The sequence below is a fragment of the Heterodontus francisci genome, chromosome 5, assembly GCF_036365525.1.
Source record: "Heterodontus francisci isolate sHetFra1 chromosome 5, sHetFra1.hap1, whole genome shotgun sequence".
In the NCBI taxonomy this organism is placed as follows: domain Eukaryota; kingdom Metazoa; phylum Chordata; class Chondrichthyes; order Heterodontiformes; family Heterodontidae; genus Heterodontus; species Heterodontus francisci.
The window spans coordinates 29,383,200-29,404,594 of record NC_090375.1 but is presented as its reverse complement, the minus strand read 5'-3'; the positions used below and the strand labels follow the sequence as shown (position 1 = coordinate 29,404,594).

Here is a 21,395-nt window from a genome sequence, read left to right as displayed (position 1 = left end):
GTGCAGCTGAGCCACTTGTGGTGCCACAAACCTGGTTCTTGTTACATTTCTCTGATGACCCATCACCCTCACCAGTATCTGAAACGAAAAACTGGTTAGTGAGGTGAGATAGACTCAAAGGACTGCTGCACTACCTGCCGGGTATTTCTAGACTGCCTTGTAGTCACCCATTCCCTCTCTGCCTACGCGCTGTTAATCTGCAATGTGGCCACTTTGTTAAATGTGCTGTCCACGTAGTTTTCAGCTTCGCGGAAGCACCACAGGGACTCCAACCTCTACTCGAGTTCTAAATGCAGAGGTCAAGTTTTTGCAACTGGAGACACTTTCTGCACATGTGATCGTCTTAAGTGTCCACGACTCCCCACATGTTACAGGATGGGCATTCCACATAGCTGAGCTGCCCTGCCATGCCTTAAGCTTGCTTTCAGATTATTTACCTTAAACTGGAGACTCGAAAGTAGAAAGTAAATTTACTCAGCTACTTCGGTGTATATAATAGTTCAAGAAAAATAGCTTACCTTCCTTCTATCTCTTTTCTATAATCCAATTATTAACCCTAAAAGTATTGAATGTGTTGAGCTCTTTATAAATGGATACTTACGCTAGATACCAACCAATCAGCTAACGATTTTGCTGCGATATAATTTTTTTTTCAAACTCCGCGCGCGCTGATTCCGAGGAGCTCCTAATGTGTGCCTCTCCGACTCCAAGTTAACTGTGGGCCTCGAGCCTCGGTCCCGATTTATAGTCTCCCGTTCTGGTCTATTTCCACACAAGTCTGTCGCCTCTCCGACTCCCAGGTAAGTCAGATTCGTTTTTGAAATGTGTCTGTCCTGTTTTTCATTACTATTGGCATTTGAGTATCAGCATTGCAGCTCTTAAGATATTGCATATTTGACTCAATTTAAAAAATGGCTGCTCTTTTTTTAAGATTGCCGTCCCCTGGATTAGACATTTAAATCACACACAAATAAAGTTCTCACTCAGCATTGCTATCCAGACTGAAAAGTACATTGTTAATGTTGGGTGCGGGCAAGAATAATACTCAATTGTTATGCCTCCTGCAGTTGAATAACTACTGATTTTTCACTGTTTAGACTTAAATGTGAAGAATGAACATTTTAGGATAACAAGGTTCCACATATCTATTATGTCTCCCAGAATTGTTACAGCGCAGAAAGAGGCCATTTGGCCCATGGTGTCCGCACCCGCCCTCCAAAAGAGCAATGCACCGAGTCCCATTCCCCTGCCTTCTCCCCATAACCCTGCACATTGTTCCTTTTCCTATAACTGTCTAACTTCCTTTTGAATGCTTCAATTGAACCTGCCTCCACCAAACACTCAGGAAGTACATTTCAAATCTTAACCACTCTCTGCGTGAAAATGTCTCTGGGACTGTTATATCTATAAATGTTATTTTGTCTTCAAATGCATTTAACACTAATTTAGTGCAGAAGTTCAAAGGGTAAATATAGTGTTGATGTGCTCAAGGGAAGAATCAGTGCTGCATGAGCTAATCCTTCCTCTGGTCATGGTTGCCTGTTAGTGTGCATTCTCCTGCACAATTTGACTATGCTATGTAAGGGGAGAATACAAGGTTTTCAGATCTTGGGCTTAATCTGTTTAGCCTCCATTTGTAAGTTATGTGTATTCCTAAGAGTTCTGTAAGAAATGTAAAGTGTCCATTATTTTTAGTGTATGACAAGATGATCAGCTTTTCATGTGGCAAAGACCATCTATGACAGTTCTCCTGTGTACAATAAATTTGAAAATATCTCAAAAACAACTTCTTTCACTGACCCAGTTCGAAAAGTACGTCGTGAATTTTGAGAACACACTAAAGATTGAAATCTGTAAATACAGGCCAAACCTTGCTGGCGATGGATGTAGCAGAAACAGCAGTCAAGGGTATCATCCACCGTAAGAACATGAGAAATAGGAGCAGGAGTAGGCCTTTGAGCCCGCTCTGCCATTCTGAGTTCATGGCTGATCTACTTCAACACCATTTTCCTGCATGATCCCTGTACCCCTTGATGTTTTTAATGTGTAGAAGGCTATCGATCTCAATCTTGAACATACTCAACGACTGATCCTCCACAGCTCTCTGGGGCAGAGAATTTCAAAGATTCACCAACCTCAGATTGAAGTAATTCCCCCTCACCTCAGTCCTAAATGGCCTGTCCCTTATTCTGAGACTGTGTCCCCTGGTTCTAGACTCCTCAGCCAGGGGAAATATCCTTCCTGCATCTACCCTGTCGAGCCCTGTAAAAATTTTGTAAGAACCTCTCATTCTTCTAAACTCCAGAGAATGAAGGTCCAGTCTATTTAATCTTTCCTCCAAAGTTAATCCCTCCATCCCAGGAATTAGTTTGGTGAACCTTCGTTGCGCTCCCTTTATGGCAATATCCTTATATTTATATTTTATATCTATCCTTGGGTAAGGAGACCAAAACTGCACACAGTACTCCAGGTGTAGTCTCACCAAGGCTCTATGTAATTGCAGTAAGACATCTTTGCTCCTATACTCAAATCCTCTTGTAATAAAGGCCAACGTACCATTTGCCTCCTTAATTGCTTGCTGTACCTGCATGTTAGCTTTCAGTGACTCACGAACAAGCACACCCAAGTCCCTTTGAAATTCAACACTTCCCAGCATCTTTCCATTTAAGAAACACACTCTTTCTGTTTTTCCCACCAAAGTGGATAACTGCACATTTCTCCATATTGTATTCCATAACGAAAGGATTTTGCCACATGGGGAATTGGTGGCTGCAGGGCAAAATATTTTCTAAAATTTATATTTTTTGTATAATGCATTGTGCATCATTGACATTGTTGGCTGTACATGATTATGTCATGGCTTTAAATAGCACTTTCTTCAGTGTGCTACCTAAAGGTTTTCCAGCATTCTGGCTAGATTTGATGAAAATAGGAGAATAGACCATGCTTATCTTTTTATAGCCATTGACTTTTAAAGGAGACGATAACTCTCAAGTTGAATTTATTATTAATTCTCGGGATGTGGGCATCATTAGCAAGGCTAGCAGTTTTAACCCCTGTCGAGTTGCCCATGAGAAGATGATGGGTTGCTATCTTGAACCATTACAGTCAATGTGGTGAAAGTGCTTCAATAATGCTGTTGGGGATTTTGACCCAGTGACTGATTCACAAGGATGTTGCCTGGTTTGGAGAGCTTGAGTTATAAAGAGAGATTGGATAGGCTGGGTCTGTTTTCTCTGGAGCAAAGGGGACTGAGAGGGGACATGATAGAGGTATATAAATTTATGAGAGGCATAGATAGGGTAGATAGTCAGAATCTGTTTCCCATGGTAGGGGTGACTAAAACTAGAGGGCATAGATTTAAGGTGAGGGAGGAGGTTTAAAGGAATCAAAGGGGTAAATTTTTCACACAAAGAACAGTGGGTATCTGGAATGAGCTGCCTGAGGAGGTGGTGGAGGCAGGAACAGTAGCAACATTTAAGAGGCATCTGGACAGGTACTTGAATGAGCAAGGCATAAAGAGATATGGAATTAATGCAGGCAGTTGGGATTAGTATAGATAGGCATTATGGTCAGCATGGACGCAGTGGGCCGAAGGGCCTGTTTCTATGCTGTACGACTCTATGACCATGAAGGAATGGTAATGTACATTTAAAGAGGCTTTTAAAGAGAGGTTGATTAGCGTGCAGGAGAGACATGTTCCTGTGAAAATGAGGGATAGAAATGGCAAGATTAGGGAACCATGGATGACAGGTGAAATTGTGAGACTAGCTAAGAGGAAAAAGGAAGCATACATAAGGTCTAGGCGGCTGAAGAAAGACGAAGCTTTGGAAGAATATCGGGAATGTAGGACCAATCTGAAACAAGGAATTAAGAGGGCTAAAAGGGGTCATGAAATATCTTTAGCAAACAGGGTTAAGGAAAATCCCAAAGCCTTTTATTCATATATAAGGAGCAAGAGGGTAACTAGAGAAAGGATTGGCCCACTCAAGGACAAAGGAGGAAAATTATGCATGGAGTCACAGAAAATGGGTGAGATTCTAAACGAGTACTTTGCATCGGTATTTACCGAGGAGAGGGACATGATGGATGTTGAGGTTAGGGATAGATGTTTGATTACTCTAGGTCAAGTTGGCATAAGGAGGGAGGAAGTGTTGGGTATTCTAAAAGGCATTAAGGTGGACAAGTCCCCAGGTCCGGATGGGATCTATCCCAGGTTACTGTGGGAAGCGAGAGAGGAAATAGCTGGGGCCTTAACAGATATCTTTGCAGCATCCTTAAACACGGGTGAGGTCCCGGAGGACTGGAGAATTGCTCATGTTGTCCCCTTGTTTAAGAAGGGTAGCAGGGCAAATCCAGGTAATTATAGACCGGTGAGCCTGACGTCAGTGGTAGGGAAGCTGCTGGAGAAGATACTGAGGGATAGGATCTATTCCCATTTGGAAGAAAATGGGCTTATCAGTGATAGGCAACATGGTTTTGTGCAGGGAAGGTCATGTCTTACCAACTTAATAGAATTCTTTGAGGAAGTGACAAAGTTGATTGATGAGGGAAGGGCTGTAGATGTCATATACATGGACTTCAGTAAGGCGTTTGATAAGGTTCCCCATGGTAGATTGATGGAGAAAGTGAAGTCGCATGGGGTCCAGGGTGTACTAGCTAGATGGATAAAAAACTGGCGGGGCAACAGGAGACAGAGAGTAGCAGTGGAAGGGAGTTTCTCAAAATGGAGACGTGTGACCAGTGGTGTTCCACAGGGATCCGTGCTGGGACCACTGTTTGTGATATACATAAATGATTTGGAGGAAAGTATAGGTGGTCTGATTAGCAAGTTTGCAGACGACACTAAGATTGGTGGATTAGCAGATAGTGAAGGGGACTGTCAGAGAATACAGCAGAATATAGATAGATTGGAGAGTTGGGCAGAGAAATGGCAGATGGAGTTCAATCAGGGCAAATGCGAGGTGATGCATTTTGGAAGATCCAATTCAAGAGTGAATTATACAGTAAATGGAAAAGTCCTGGGGAAAATTGATGTACAGAGAGATTTGGGTGTTCAGGTCCACTGTTCCCTGAAGGTGGCAACGCAGGTCAATAGAGTGGTCAAGAAGGCATACGGCATGCTTTCCTTCATCGGACGGGGTATTGAGTACAAGAGTTGGCAGGTCATGTTACAGTTGTATAAAACTTTGGTTCGGCCACATTTGGAATACTGCGTGCAGTTCTGGTCGCCACATTACCAAAAGGATGTAGATGCTTTGGAGAGGGTGCAGAGGAGGTTCACCAGGATGTTGCCTGGTATGGAGGGCGCTAGCTATGAAGAGAGGTTGAGCAGATTAGGATTATTTTCATTAGAAAGACGGAGGTTGAGGGGGGACCTGATTGAGGTGTACAAAATCATGAGAGGTATAGACAGGGTGGATAGCAAGAAGCTTTTTCCCAGAGTGGGGGATTCAATTACTAGGGGTCACGAGTTCAAAGTGAGAGGGGTAAAGTTTAGGGGGGATATGCGTGGAAAGTTCTTTACGCAGAGGGTGGTGGGTGCCCGGAACGCGTTGCCAGCGGAGGTGGTAGACGCGGGCACGATAGCGTCTTTTAAGATGTATCTAGACAGATACATGAATGGGCAGGAAGCAAAGAGATACAGACCCTTAGAAAATAGGCGACATGTTTAGATAGAGGATCTGGATCGGCGCAGGCTTGGAGGGCCGAAGGGCCTGTTCCTGTGCAGTAATTTTCTTTGTTCTTTGTACATTCACGTCAGCATGTTGTATGACTTGAAGGGGAACTTGGAGGTGGTGGTATTCTTGTCCACCTGCTGCCCTTGTCCTTTTGAGTGGTGGAGGGTGTGCGTTTGGGAGATGTGGCTGAAGAAGGCTTGGTGAGTTGCTGCAGTACATCTTGTCGATTGTGCACACTGTCACCTCGGTACACCGGTGGTGATTTAGACTTGTGGATGCACTGCCAATCAAGCCGATTGTCTTGGATGATGTTGACTTTGAGTGTTTGGCAGCTACACCCATCCATGCACGTGGAGAGTATTCCATCACAGAGCTAACTTGTGCCTTGTAGTTGATAGGAGACTTTGCATTGTCAGATGGTGAGTTACTCTCCACAAAAACAAACACAGTCTTTAACCACCTTTGGTAGCCGTGGCATTTATGTGGCTGGTCCAGATGAGTTTCTGGACACTGGTGATCTCCAGGATGTTAATGGTGATTTGGCAATGGTAATGCCATTGAATGACAGTGGGAGCTGGTGGAGTTCTCTTATTGGCGATAGTCATTGATGGTGTTGCAAGAATATTACTTGTTGCAGATCTGCCTAAGACTGCATGTTGTCCAAGTTTTGCTGCATGCGGGCATAGGCTGTTTCATTGAAGTAAGTGAGAGTGGCTACCCTTAACAACAAGGTAGCATTTAACTGCGTGTAGCCTAGTTAAGGAGCTCCAGTAAAATTGAAATTAATGGGAATCAGGTGTGGGTAAAATTCTCTGCTGGCTATAGTCATACTGAGCGCAAAGGAAGATGGTTGTGGTTGTTGGAAGCCAATCATCTCAGCTGCAGGACATCGCTGCAGGAGTTCCTAGTCCCAACTATCTTCAGCTGCTTCATCAATGACCTTCCATCCATCATAAGGTCAGAAGGGAGGATGTTTGCTGATTACACAATGTTCAGTACCATTTGTAACTCCTCAGATAATGAAGCAATCTGTGCCCACTTATTCAATATTCAGGCTGGGGTTGACAAGTAAGATTCATGCCACATTTGCCAGGCAATGACTGTCTGTCTCCCAACAAGAGATAATCTAGCCATCTACCCTTGACAAATCAACAGCAGTACCATTGCTGACCATGTCTCCCGCAACCCCCCACCCCAACCCTGCCATCAACATCCTGGGGTGACCATTGACCAGAAACTCAACTGGACCAGCCACATAAATGCTGTGGCTACAAGAGCAGGTCAGAGGCTAGGAATTCTGAGGCACGTGACTCACCACCTGACTCCCCAAAGCCTGTCCACCACCTGCAAGGCACAAGTCTGGAATGTGATGGAATACTCTCCACTTTCCTGGATGAGTGCGACTCCAACAACACTCAAGAAGCTCAACCCCATCCACCACCTGAAACATCACTGGCGGATTGTGGCAGCAGTGTTTGCCATCTACAAGATGCACTGCAGCAACTTGCCAAAGCTCCTTCGACAGCACCTTCCAAACCCATGACCTCTACCACCTGGAAGAACAAGGGCAGCAGACACTTACAAGGAATCTGCAGGTGGCGGTGGTCCCAAGTCGCACACCATCCTGACTGGAAAATGTATCGCTTCTCCTTCACTGCCGCAGGGTCAAAAACCTGGAACTCCCTCCCTAGCAGCACTGTGGGTGTCCCTATACCCCGTGGACTGCAGCAGCTCAAGAAGGCAGCTCACCACCACCGTCTCAAGTGCAATTGGGGATGGGCCTTGCCTTGCTAGTGATGATCACATTCCATAAATGAATAAAAATAAAACAATCTGATGAATTTGTTTGGAGCCAAACACTGCAATCAACAAATAGCCCATTTCTGATCCTACAACGGAGGGAAGGTCATCGATGAAGCAGATGAAAATGATTGGGCTTAGGATACTGTCCTCTGGAATTGGTGCAGCGATGTCCTGGGGCTAAGATGATTGGCCTCCAACAACTGCAACCATCTTCTTGTGCTGGGTCCAACTCCAGCCACTGGGGTTTTATCCATGATCCCCATTGACTTCAGTGTTAGGGCTCCTTGGTGTCACTGTTGGTTAAATGCTGTCATGTGGCCAAGAGCAGTGTCCTCTATCCCTGGAGTTCAGCTTGCGTTAATGTTTGCACTAAGGCTGGAAATGAAGCCTGGAGCTGAGTGATTCTAGCAGAACCCAAACTGAGCATTGGTGAGCAGGTTGTGGGTTAGTCCCACTTGATCGCACTGTTGATGACTACTTTGATCACATTGCTGCTGATATGGAGTAGGTTGATAGCGTGGGGTAACTGCATGTTTTATTTGTCCTGGTGGGATAAACCTGGGCATTTTTCAACATTGTAGGGTAAATGTCAGTCTCATTACTGTACTGGACCAGCTTAGGTAGGGATGAGGCTATTTCTGAAGCACAAGTGTTATGCTGCCATGGCTGATGGTCCTTGCTCTGTCTAAGAGAATGGCAGCAAGCTAGTAGTAAAGGACATCACAGCTGAGCATGATGCTGTCCTTGCTCAGTACCAGAAAGCAAGATAAAGTGATCAACCATATGCACTCTGTTTGGGATGCTGCATTCAATTGTACTACCTTCAGTGTCATCAGCTAACTAGCTCAGACTGGAGGCTGAGCCTGGAATTTTCCTTTTTCTATGCAGCCACATCATGCAATAGCTCACTTGGACACCAGGGAAGGAGCGAGACAGTATTCCATTCGTGGTCAATTTGTGGAACTTTGATTATGCTACTAGACTCATGCTTCCCCGCGAGATTCTGTTTTTCTGTTTTTACCCTTTTTTTCCTCTTAGAAATGAGACATGACTCCCAAATTTGGTACCCTTACCTTAGGAAGGATATTATTGCTATCGAGGGAGTACAACAAAGGTTCACCAGACTTGTTCCCGGGGTGGTGGGACTGTCCTATGAAGAGAGATTAGGGAAGCTGGGCCTGTATTCTCTCGCATTTTGAAGAATGAGAGGCAATCTCATTGAAACCTACAAAATACTTAAAGGGATAGATAGGGTAGATGCAGCTAAGATGTTTCCTGGTTGGGGAGTCTAGAACCAGAGGACACAATTTCAAAGTAAGGGGGAAGCCACTTAGAACAGAGATGAGGAGAAATTTCTTTACTCAGAGGGTTGTGAATCTTTGGAATTCTTTATCCGAGAGGGTTGTGGAAGCTCAGTCATTGAGTATGTTTAAAGCAGAGATTGACAGATTTCTAAATATAAATGACATAAGGGGATATGAGTATAGTGAGAGAAAAAGGTATTGTAGTGGATGATCAGCCATGATCATATTGAATTGCGGGGCAGGCTTGATGGGCTGAATGGCCAACTCCTGCCCCTTTATAGAGGAAAGATAGGCAATGGTCCCTGTACCTTTTATATGAACCCAGTTCACAGATTAGCTGCTGCAACAGAGTAAACTGGATTTCATTGGAAGGTATTTTTCAGCAACGTACTAAAGCAACTATACACACAGAAAATACTGGAAATACTCAGCAGGTCTGGCAGCATCTGTGTGTGTGGTGGAGGCAGATTCAATCATGGCCTTCCAAAGGGAATTGGATTGTTAACTGATTACAGGGAAAAGGCAGGGGAGTGGGACTAGCTGAATAGTTCTTTGAGAGCCAGCATGGACACAATGGGCCAAATGGCCTCCTGTGCTGTAACCATCCCGTGATTCAATGATTTGGAGAAAGTGAGTGGAGCTAAAGGAGAAGTTGTTCAATGTGCTTTGTTTAAGAACTGTTAGATCTCTAAGCACATCCTATAAGTACTCCCAATTCTAATGAAGCATCACTCACCTGAAATGTTAACTGCTTCTCGCCTGACAGATGCTGCAAGACCTACGACATATTTCTAGCATTTTCTGTTTTTATTTCAATTTCCAGCATCTGCAGTATTTTGCTCTTGTACTAAAACAACTAATTGTTATGGGAAGTGCAATGATGTAGTAGATTGTTGCTTCAGAAGCATTGTATTTGTGGTAAGGATGTGGGATCGTACCCACAACTTCCCTGATTTCTTGGTCTCAGCCCTGCAACCTCCCTTTCCACTTCACATTTCTTGGGCATATTGTTGCTTCCTAAATCCGTGCCCATCTTCCCCGGAGCTCCATGTTTGAATTCCTCCAATCACGTTTCAGCCTCTGTTGCAGTACCGAAATGGCGCTCATCAAATAAGATCCTATGTGACTGTGAAAAAGACAAAGTAGCCCTTCTCGTCCTTCTAGACTTGACTGCAACCTTTGATCCGGTTGACCACACTATCCTCTTCCAATGCCTCTCCATGCAGCTGGGTGGAACTATTCTGGTTCCATTCTTAGCTATCTAACCATAAACAAGAAAAATCACCTGCAATGGCTTCTCTTCCTGCTCCTGCACTGTTACCTCTGGTGTCCCCCAACGATCTATCCTTGGCCCCTCCTATTTCTCGTCCACATGCTGCCCCTCGGCGACATCATCCGAAAGTAGTGCTAGGTTTCACATGAATGCTGACAATACCCAGCTCTACCTCAGTACCACCTCTCTCACCTCCTTCACTGTTGCTAAATTATCAGACTGCTTATCTGACATCCAGTGCTGGATGAGCAGAAATATCCTCCAATTAAATATTGGGAAGGCTGAAGCCATTGTTCTCGGTCCCCGCTCCAAACTCCATTCCCTAGCTACTTACTCCATCCCTCAGACTATTTGCACATTTGGTGTCATATTTCACCCCAAGAAGACCTTTGAACCATACATCCATGCCGTTGCTAAGACTTGTCTATTTTCACGCGCGTAGCATTGCCCAACTTTGCCCCTGCCTCAGCGCATGTGCTGCTGAAACCCACATCCATGTCTTTATTACCTCTAGGCTTGGCTGTTCCAACGCAGTCCTGGCCAGCCTCCCACATTTGACCCTCCAAAAACTTGATGTCATCCAAAACTCTGCTGCCCATTCCCTAACTTGTTGTTCACCCATCACTCCTGTGCTTGCTAACTTCAATTGACTCCTGTTTAAGAATCATCACAATTTTAAAATTCTCATCCTTGTTTTCAAATCCCTCCATGTCCTTGCCCCACCCTATCTTTGTAATCTCCTGCAGCCCAACAACCCTCCGAGATATCTGCATTCCTCTAATTCTGGCCTATTGAGCATCCCCGATTTTAATTGCTCCACCATTGGTGATCATGCCTTTAACTGCATTGGCCCTAAGCTCTGGAATTCTCTCCCTTAGCCTCTCTGCCTCTCTTTCCTCCTTAAAGATACTCCTTAAAACCTACCTCTTTGACAAAGCTTTTGGCCATCTGCCCTAATATCTCCTTATGTGGCTTGGTGTCAAATTCATTTTCTAAAGCTGCTGTGGAGCGCCTTGGGATGTTTTATTATGTAAAAGCGTTATATAAATGAGTTGTTGATCTCAGAGGGAGGTAAGGAATGGAAGTCAGCTGTTTCCTGACTGGGAATGGGAGTGACATAACATCAGAGGTGAGTCACCCTGAGCAGCATTTGTACATCATTACATAGTGAGTGGCAGACGCCTGAGACCAGACATCTTCCTACCCTCTCAAACAGAATTTGCCGCACAAATTAGAAAGCAAGTAACGGGAAAAAGTTACTTTTAAAGTGATTTACAGATGCTCCAAACAGCAGCAACAATAGTATGCATTCATATAGCATCTTTAACATAGTAAAACACCCAAGGAGCATTAGCAAACAAAAATTGCCACTGAGACACACACAAGATATTCGGACATGTAACCAAAAGCTTGGACAAAGAAGTAGGTTTTCAGGAGTGCCTTAAAGGAGAGGGTTAGGGGGGAATTTCCACAGCCACCAATGGTGAAATGATGAAAATCAGGGATGTGCAAGAGGCCAGAATTGGAGGAGTGTGGAGATCTCAGAGGGTTGTAGGACTGGAGAAGGTTACAGTCATGGCTTAGTTGGTAGAAGGTTTTGGGTTCAAGTCCCACTCCAGGGCTTGAACAAAAAAATCAAGGCTGACACTCCAGTGCAGTACTGAGGGAGCTCTGCACTATTGGAGGTGCCATCTTATGATGTTAAATTGAGGCCCCATCTCTCTGCTCAGGTGGATGTAAAAAAATCCCATAGCATTAATAACACTATTTCGAAGCAGAGCAGGGGAGTTCTCCCCAGTGTCCTGGCCAATATTTAGCAGTCAATCAAAATCATAAAGACAGATTATCGGGTCATTATCACATTACTGTTTGTGGGAGCTTGCTGTGCACAATTTGGCTGCCACGTTTCCTACATTACAATAGTGACTACACTTCAAAGGTAATTCATTGGCTAAAATGCTTTGAGACGTCTGGTTGTCATAAAAGGCGCTATATAAATGCAAGTCTGCCCTTCTTTCTTGACATAGGGAGGGGCGAGGCCATGGAGCAGTTTAAAAATAAGGGTAAGAATTTTAAAGTTGAGGCTCTGCTGGACCTGGAGTCAAGGTAAGGTGGGCAGGCAGAGGAGTGAGAGATGGAGTCTTGGTGAGAGTTAAGATACAGGCAACAGAGTTTTCAGCGAGCTCAAGTTTATAAAGGTTTCAAAAGAGAGCATTGGAATAGTTGAGTCTGGAGAAAACAAAGGCATGGGTGAGGGTTTCAGCAACAGCTGAGCTGAGTTGAGACGGGCAATGTTATGGAGGTGGAAATAGGTGGTCTTGATGCATAGGGTGTAAGGTCAGAAATTCAGCTCAAGGTGGAATAGGATGACATAGTTATAAACAGTCTGGTTCAGCTTCAGACAGTGGTCAGGGAGAGGGATGGAGTTGATGGCTAGGAAATAAATTTTGTGGTGGTGAACTGAAGATAATGGCTACATTCTTCTCAATTTTGTTCGAAGGAAATTTTTGCCCAATCAATACTGGATGTCAGACAAGAAGTGTGATAAATCAAAGGCTGTTGGGGGGTTGAGAGAGGTGATGCTGGTGAGGTAGAGCTGGGTGTCAGCAACATACATGGGGGTGGGAGGGCAGATTTTATGCTCTTACCCCACGGTGCATTTGGAGGCGTTTGTGGCGGGAAGGCCCATGGATGGCTTTCCCGCCCGTTAAGGGCTTCTTCCCGTCCCTGCCAGTATTAGCCCAGCGGCTGGAGGGCCTGTCGCCACACGGGGAGCATGCTAAGCAAAGCTGTGCAGATTTCTTGCTGGCTCTGGTGGGGGGGTGTGGAATGGGAGGGGGATGGGGGTGGGGGGGGTGCTCTAGACAGGTGCGACTTCTGTCGCGGGGCCCTTAATCTTGGGGCACTCCGGAGATGATGGTGCAGGAGCGCGTTCTGGTGGTGTGTGACTGAGCCATGCTGCTCAGAAACCTGACCTGTGCTGAAGTAGTTTATCTCAGCTGGGATGATTGAGGAACGCCAACATTGGCTTCAGTGTCATCGGGCTCAAGGGGGTTGGGGCCATGGAACAGACAACAAGCATTCATTGCATCTGATCAATCTCTCGTGAGCCCTGCTGAAAAACACATGTGGATATCAGATGAACACAGGATCTGACTTGTTTATGTGCCTTCTGCAGTCAAATAGCCTATTGAAACTCACTAAGCTCACACATGAAGAATGGGTACTGGGGCGGGGGCACTACAAGCCATCCCATACCCCCCCAGCATATCTGCACCTGATGTCTTCAGAAGAGAAAGGGGCAAGAGAGCGAAATGGCAAATTTAAAACAATTCAGAAATCATTCATCATATTTGCTGTGAGATTTACCTTCCCTTTTAAATATTTTTAGGCGACCATGTTTTGTCTTGATTTTTAAAAAATATTCTCAGGCCGCACATATTGCCCAAAGATTCTGGTGATTCCAGGGATTGGTCATTCAATTGAGGGGGGAATTAAGAGTCAACCATGTCACATGGAGCCAAACTCATTGGAGGTCAGGCCAGGAATGGATGGCTGATGCCCAACTCTAAGACCTTAGTGAACCAGTTGGGTTTTGTTGCTGATTTGGCAGACTCCAAGCCGATGTTGGCTAGCGTTGGACCATAAATTACCAGATTTATTCAATTCAATTTCGCAACTTGCTGTGGTGAGATTTGAATTAATGGTTCTAGGTTGCTGGTCTAATTCCATAAACCATTACATTACTGTGTTCATCTATTATTGACAAATGACCAAGAAAGACAAATGTATTTATTATGATTTTTTATAAGATTTACATGTTCTAGCAGCTTGATCTAAAAGACATAAAAAGGAACAGATGTTAACCCACATTTTGGTTTCTTGGTGTGGGAGTGATGTAGTTCCTTAAACACTAGTTACTGAACAGAGTGGTCCGTGGAGTGCAGGCATCTGGAAATTTTTTTTAAAAAAGCTTTCGCAGACTTAGAAAAAAATTCCAACACTTTGCCAGAACACAAACGCACGCAAATTTAAAATAGAAGGAAAGTTGGCACTGATTTAAAAAACTTGAATGTAAACTTATGGTTTTGTTACATTCCTCAGTTGCCCAGATGGTATCTGCTGATTTGGTGCTGTGTCTGCCATTCTCTCCTGGTGTTTTTCAGCAAAAGGGCTGATACCCTCTGTAACCTTTACAGTGGGGACAAGAACTCTGTGTGATCGCGAAGTAGATTGTTTTACAAATGCACACTGCTGTAGCTACAATTCTCTAAAAGAAAACAAAAGCATATTTGTGTGGATGTTTTGCTGCAAGTAAAAATGTGCACAATGATCTCTTTGAGAAGGATGCCTGTAAGAAGCATTGAAAATCATGTAATTTCACAGTACCATGGCAGACTGCCAAACAGTGCATTAGGGTGCTGACTGATCTAGGATTTTTATATGCTAGCTGCTATCATGAAGACCTCTTTACGAATGTGAATTCTTCTATAAAATTATTTTGTTTTCCTTGTCACTTTTCTCCTTTTTCCTATTCTGAAAGCATTGACTCCTTGAGTTTCACAGACTTAATACCTCATCCAACAAGCGACTACACAAGCCTTGACAGTGAGTGCTGCTAGGTTATTTTAACCACTGGGACATTTATAGTGTCATAACAGCATAGAAGGAGGCCATTTGGTCCATTGAGTCCATTATGGCTCTCTCTAAAGCAATCCATTCAGTCTCATTTCCCTGGCTCTATCCCCATAGCCCTCCAAGTTTATTTCCATTAAGTACCCATCCAATTTCCTTTTGAAATCATTCATCATCTCTGCTTCCACCACCTTCATAAACAGTGAGTTCCAGGTCATTACCACTCGCTGCGTAAAAAAGTTCTTCCTCACATTTGCTCTGTATCTCTTGCCCAAAACCTTAAATCTGTGTCCTCTCATCCTTTTAGCATCAGCTAATGAGAACAGCTTTTCTTTGTCTACCCAATCCAAACCTGTCATCATCTTGTACACCTCTATCAACTCTCTCGGTCTCCATTACTCCAGGGAGAACAAACCCAGCTTCTCCACCCTAAGCTTGTAACTAAATTCCCTCATCCTTGGTACCATTCTGCTAAATTTCCTCTGCACCCTCTCAAGGTCCCTCACATCCTTGTAAAGTGTGGCGACCAGAACTGGACCCAATACTCTAGTTGTGACCTAACCAGAGCTTTATAAAGGTTCAGCACAGCCAAGTCTGATCCTATCCTCACTTAACGTTCACTCATACACGTACAGTATTGGTCACTGACAACAATCAGAAGACAAAATTCTAATTGTTCTAATCTCCGCGCTAACCCGGGTTGGTGAGACCAATTATTATGTCCAGAACACTACACTGACTAAGATCAAATAGCCCATCACAGACTAATGATTGAACCTGGGACCCTGCTAGTCAGTTTGATGCCGAAGGGATGTTCTCCCTGGATGGAGAGTCTAGAACTAGGGAGTGATAGTCTCAGGATAAGGGGTCGGCCACTTAGGATTGATGTGAGGAGTAATTTCTTCACACTGGTTTGTGAATCTTTGGAATTCTCTATCCCAGGGGTTTATAGATGCTCAGTCATTGAGTATATTCAAGATAGATCGGTAGAGCTTTTGGCACTAAGGTGATCAAAGGAGATGGGGACAGGGTGGGAAAGTGGAATTGATGTAGATGATCAGCCATGATCTTATTGAATGGCAGCATAGGCCTGAAGGCTTTTTGGCTTACTCCTGATCGTTTTTTAAATGTTCTTATGTATGGTTCAATAACTCACCAGAAAAACTTACTGTGCCATTAGGATCCTCCAATGAAATTCTTAACTTGCAAGTTTGATGTCACTTTCCTTTTGGATTACTGCATGTCTCTATTCTCCAATGGCCCAGTGGGTATAGATATGGAATCTTGTTTGTCTATAGGCTCAATGTCAACTAATCTGGTGTTTGGGTGTTTATTCGTAGTCATTTTCAAAATTGTGCAAATTTTCTTTGTTGATTTATTTTTCATGCTACTTCTGAATAAAGTATTACCCTGGAAAAGCTGACGATCACAGCAAAGGTTATTTATCTGTAATCTAATAACTGACTTTATCACTGTGTCTGCAATGTACTTGTGTCTGAGATACTAACTCTGAATTCTTTTAAACCTTGTTATTGACTGCTGTGCTGAAAATGCTGGATCATTCTGGGGTACGGAACTGCATCTGGGTGGAAGGTGTTTGGTATCTCACTGAAATCAACCAAGACAATGAATGTTGGCAAACATCACAGTCAATGTCCTCCCCCAGTATCCACAGTTGCACTTGCCAGCAAGCGTTACTGCTTAGTGAGAGGAACCCCTGCCCCAAATTGGGCAGCGTTGAGACCAACTGGCTGAACAGTGACTTGAGATCAGCTAGCTGAACATTGACTGGAAATCAGATCTTTACCTTCAGGGCTGTGTAGCCTGGACTGACTTTACCAAGTGAGCCATCACGGGAGTTAAACTTCTATTTTGATTTTTCAAAATCCTTTTGAGGCCATTCAACTGTCTATGCTAGCTCTTTGAAAGAGCTATCCAATTAATCTCATTCCCCCTCCTCTTTCCCCATAGCCCTACAAATGTTTCCATTAAAAATATATATAAATATATATTTTATTCGTTCATGGGATGTGGGCATCGCTGACAAGGCCAGCATTTATTGCCCACCCCTAATTGCCCCTGAGAAACTGAATGGCTTGCACGGCCATTTCAGAGGGCATTTAAGAATCAAGCACATTGCTGTGGGTCTGGAGTCACATAGAACCAGAGAAAAATTACGGCACAGAAAGAGGCCATTCAGCCCATCGTGTCTGCAACGGCTGAAAAATCTAGCCGCCCAATCTAATCCCACCTTCCAGCACCTGGTCCGTAGCCTTGCAGGTTACAGCACTTCAGGTGCATGTCCAGGTACCTTTTTTAAATGAGCTGAGGGTTTCTGCCTCCACCACCGATCTGGGCAGTGAATACCAGACACTCACCAACCTCTGGGTGAAATGTTTTTCCTCATGTCCCCTCTATTCCTTCTACCAATCACCTAAAATCTGTGCCCCCTGGTAATTGACCTCTCTGCTAAAAGAAACTGTTTTTCCTGTCTACTCTATCTAGGCCCCTCATAATTTTGTACACCTCAATTAAGTCACCCCTTAGCCTCCTCTGTTCTAAGGAAAACGATCCTTGCCTAGCCAATCTTTCCTCATAGCTGCAACTTTCAAGCCCTGGCAACATTCTTGTAAATCTCCTCTGTACTCTCTCCAGAGCAATTATGTCCTTCTTGCAGTGTGGTGACCAGAACTGTACATAATATTCCAGCTGTGGCTGAACCAGCGTTTTATCTAGTTCCAGCATTACATCCCTGTTCTTGTATTATATACCTCAGCCAATAAAGGAAAGCATTCCATATGCCTTCTTCACTCTGTCTACCTGTACTGTCACCTTCAGGGACCTGTGGACATAGACTCCAAGGTCTCTCACTTCTCCCCCTCTCAACATCCTCCCATTTATTGTGCATTTTCTCGCTGTATTTGCCCTTCCCAAATGCGTTACCTCACACTTCTCTGGATTGAATTCCATTTGCCACTTTTCCGCCCACTCAACCAAACCATTGATATCATTCTGGAGTCCACAGCTATCCTCTTCACTATCAATTACACGGCCAATTTTTGTATCATCAGCAAATTTCTCAATCATGCCTCCCACTTTTAAGTCCAAATCATTAATATATACCACAAACAGCAAGGGTCCCAACACTGAGCCCTGTGGAACGCTGCTGGAAATCGCTTTCCATTCACATACTACCCTTTGTTTCCTGTCACTGAGCCAATTTTGGGTCCAACCTGTCACATTCCCCTCTATCCCATGGGCTTTCATTTTTCTGACAAGTCTGCCATGCGGGACCTTGTCAAATGCCTTACTAAAATCCATGTAGACCACATCCACTGCACTACCCTCATCAATCCTCCTTGTTACATCCTCAAAAAACTCAATCAAGTTTTTAAGATATGCCCTTCCCTTAACAAATCCACGCTGAATATCCCTGGTTAATCCGTGCCTTTCCAAGTGGTAGTTTATCCTGTCCCTCAGAATTGATTCTAATAGTTTACCCACCACCGAGGTCAGATTAATTATTTGTGCTATCCCTCGCACCCTTTTGAAACAATGGTACAATGTTCGCAGACCTCCAACCCTCTGGCACCTCGCCTGTATCCAGTGAGGATGGAAGATAATCCTCAGCGCATCTGCTATTTCCTCCCTGGCTTCCTTTAACAACCTGGGATACAATACATCCAGCCTGGTGATTTATCCACTTTCAAGGATGTCAGACCCTGCAGTGCCTCCTCTCCCATTATGCTTATTGTATCTAATTCACACTCCTCCTCTTTTATTACAACGTCGGCATCATCCCTCTCCGTTTGTGAAGACAGAGACAAAAAACTCATTAAGAATCCTGCCCACATCTTCTGCATCCACATGCAAGTTCCCTTGTACATCTCTGATAGGCCTTACCCTTTCCTTAGTTATCCTTTTGCTCTTAATGTACTGATAAAACATCTTTGGGTTTTCCTTGATTTTACCTGCCAATATTTTTTCATGTTCTCTCTTTGCTTTTCTAATTGCCCTTCTTACTTTGCCCCTGCACTTCCTATACTCCTCTAGGCTTTCTAAAGTATTGTTTTTTGTGATCGTCATAAGCTTTCTTTTACTGCTTTATCTTACTCTGTAAGCTTCTAGATAACCAGGGGGCTCTAGATTTGGCAGCGCCACCCTTTATCTTTGTGGGGACATGTCTACACTGTGCCTGTAGAATCTCGCTTTTGAATGCCTCCCATTGGTTTGCCCCTGATTTTCCTTCAAGTAACTGTATCCTAGTCCATTTTCGCCAGATCACCTCTCAGTTTCGTAAAATTTGCCTTCCCGCAATTCAGAACTTTTACTCCTGTTTTATCTTTGTCCTTTTCTGTGATTATGCTAAAACTATTATGGTCGCTATCTCCAAAATGGTCATTTTGTGCTACTTCATCCAGTTGCCCAGCTTCATTACCGGACTAAATCTAGAATTGCACCCCCTCTGATTGGGCTTGTTACGTGCTGGCTAAAAAATGTTCTCTTGAATGCAGTTCAGGAATTTTGTGCCCTTCACACTGTTTGTTTGTATCCGGTTGATATTGGGGTAGTTGAAATCCCCAACTATTATTCCTCTATTGTTTTTGCACTCAGAAATTTGCCTAGATATTTGTTCTTCTATCTCCGTCTCACTATTTGGGGTTAGTACATTTCTAGTAGTGTGGCTGACCCTTTTTTATTTCTGAACTCCACCCATATGACCTCATTTGATGATTCATTTAGCATATCATCCCTCCACACAGCTGTTATTGATTCCTTAACCAATAATGCTGCACTCCTTTTTTTTTATCCCCCTCTGTCCCGCCTGAAAACTCTATATCCAGGGATGTTGAGCTGCCATTCTTGCCCCTCTTTAAGCCAAGTTTTCGTTAGCGCAATGATATTGTGTTGTCATGTGTCAATCTGTGCCCACAGCTCATCGGCTTCATTTGCTATACTCCTTGCATTTAAATAAATACTTTTAACACTGCCAAATTCCTGTGCTGCACACTTTTTAACCTTTGCGTCTTCTGTCTTTCAGAGGCACTTGCTAATTTTCTGCCTCCTGTTCCCTGTTCTGAATTTGTCCCCATTTGCCCTCAGGTTCTCATCCCCCGCCAAACTAGTTTAAACCATCCCCAACAGCACTAGCAAAATTTCCTGCAAGGATATTTGTCCCACTCCTGTTCAGGTGTAGACCTTCCGGCTTGTAAAGGTCCTGCCTTCCCCAGAACTGGTCCCAATGGCCCAGAAATTTGAAGCCCTCCCTCCTGCACCATCTCCCCAGCCATGCATTCATCTGGTGTATTCTCCTATTTCTATACTCACTAGCACGTAGCCTTGGGACTAATCCAGAGATCGCCAGCTTTGAGGTCCTGCTTGTTAATCTCTTTCCTAACTCCCTAAACTCAACCTGCAGGACCTCATCCCTCTTTCTTCCTATATCGTTGGTACCAATGTGGACCATGGTCTCTGGCTGTGCACCCTCGCCCTCCAGAATGCCCTGTAGCCGCTCAGTGATGTCCATGACCCTTGCACCAGGGAGGCAACTTCCATCCTGGAATCATGTCTGCGATCACAGAAACACCTGTCTGTTCCCCTAACTATAGAATCCCCTACCAATGTTGCTCTTGTCTTTTCTCCTCCCTCCCTGCACAGCTGAGCCACCCATGGTGCTCTGGTCATGACTCTCACTGTACTCTCCAGAGGAACCCTCGCTCCCATCGGTACTCAGAACTGAATGCCGGTTAGAAATGAGGATGCTCTCTGGAGACTCCTGCACTACCTGCCTTGACCATCTTGTCTGTCTGGCAGCCAATCAAGTCCCTCTCTGCCTGTGCTCGCTTAAGCTCTGGGGTCACTACCCCTTGAAACGTGTTATCTACATAGTTCTCTGCCTCGCGGATGTGCCATAGTGACTCCAGCCGCCACTTGAGTTCTGAAACCCGGAGCTCAAGCTTCTGCAGCCGATGACACTTCCTGCAGATGTGCTTGTCAAGGACACATGGTGCGTCCATGACGTCCCACATACCGCAGGAGGTGCATTCCACTTGGCTGAGCTGCCCTGCTTTATAAACTAATGTAATAAGTAGAATAACTTGCCAATTACTTGCCAATCAGCTTCTTCCCCTGTACCGTGGAGACTGAAAAGACAGAAAAGAGAGACCAAAGAGCACATCCTTCCCCTAGTCAGTGAAATCCCTCACACACAGCTCACAGCCTCACACTTTGCCCAAACAGCATTATTCTAATTAGTAATTATTAATAAATTACACTAGCTAAAACTTTAGTAGTACCAACCTCACCACTTGCAAGGTAGCTATTTGAGCGTTTTTTGTAAAAAAAAAAAAATTTCTTTTCTCTGAATTTTTAAAGCTATTTACAGGCAATAACACCTGTTAGTTACCAAACAATCAGCTTACTGATTTCCCGTGATGTCACTTTTTTTTTCACTCTTCAACACAGTGCACGCCGACACAGCCACAGAGACTGCCGACTGCTACTCCAGTCTCCCAGGTAAGTAAGGGCCTTGAACCCCACTCTTGATTTATATCTCCCGCTCGGGCTTGGATTCCTCCCAGGTCCACTGACTGCTGCTCCGGTCTCCTAGTTAAGACTTGTAGCTCAGACCAGGTATAGACAGCAGATTTCCTTCCCTAAAGGACATTGGTGAACCAGATGGGTTTTTACAACAATCGA

The 21,395-nt window shown here is 44.3% G+C and overlaps 1 protein-coding gene across 2 annotated transcripts in view; it reads left to right on the top strand.

The window, feature by feature from the left end:
* Positions 1–651: 651 nt before the first annotated feature.
* Positions 652–21,395, top strand: part of ralbp1 (ralA binding protein 1) — a 113,217-nt gene continuing 92,473 nt past the window's right edge. For both annotated transcript variants that reach the window (XM_068031250.1, XM_068031256.1), the window contains exon 1: positions 652–800. The gene's annotated coding sequence lies outside the window, so the exon portion shown is untranslated. The remainder of the gene's footprint in view (positions 801–21,395) is intronic.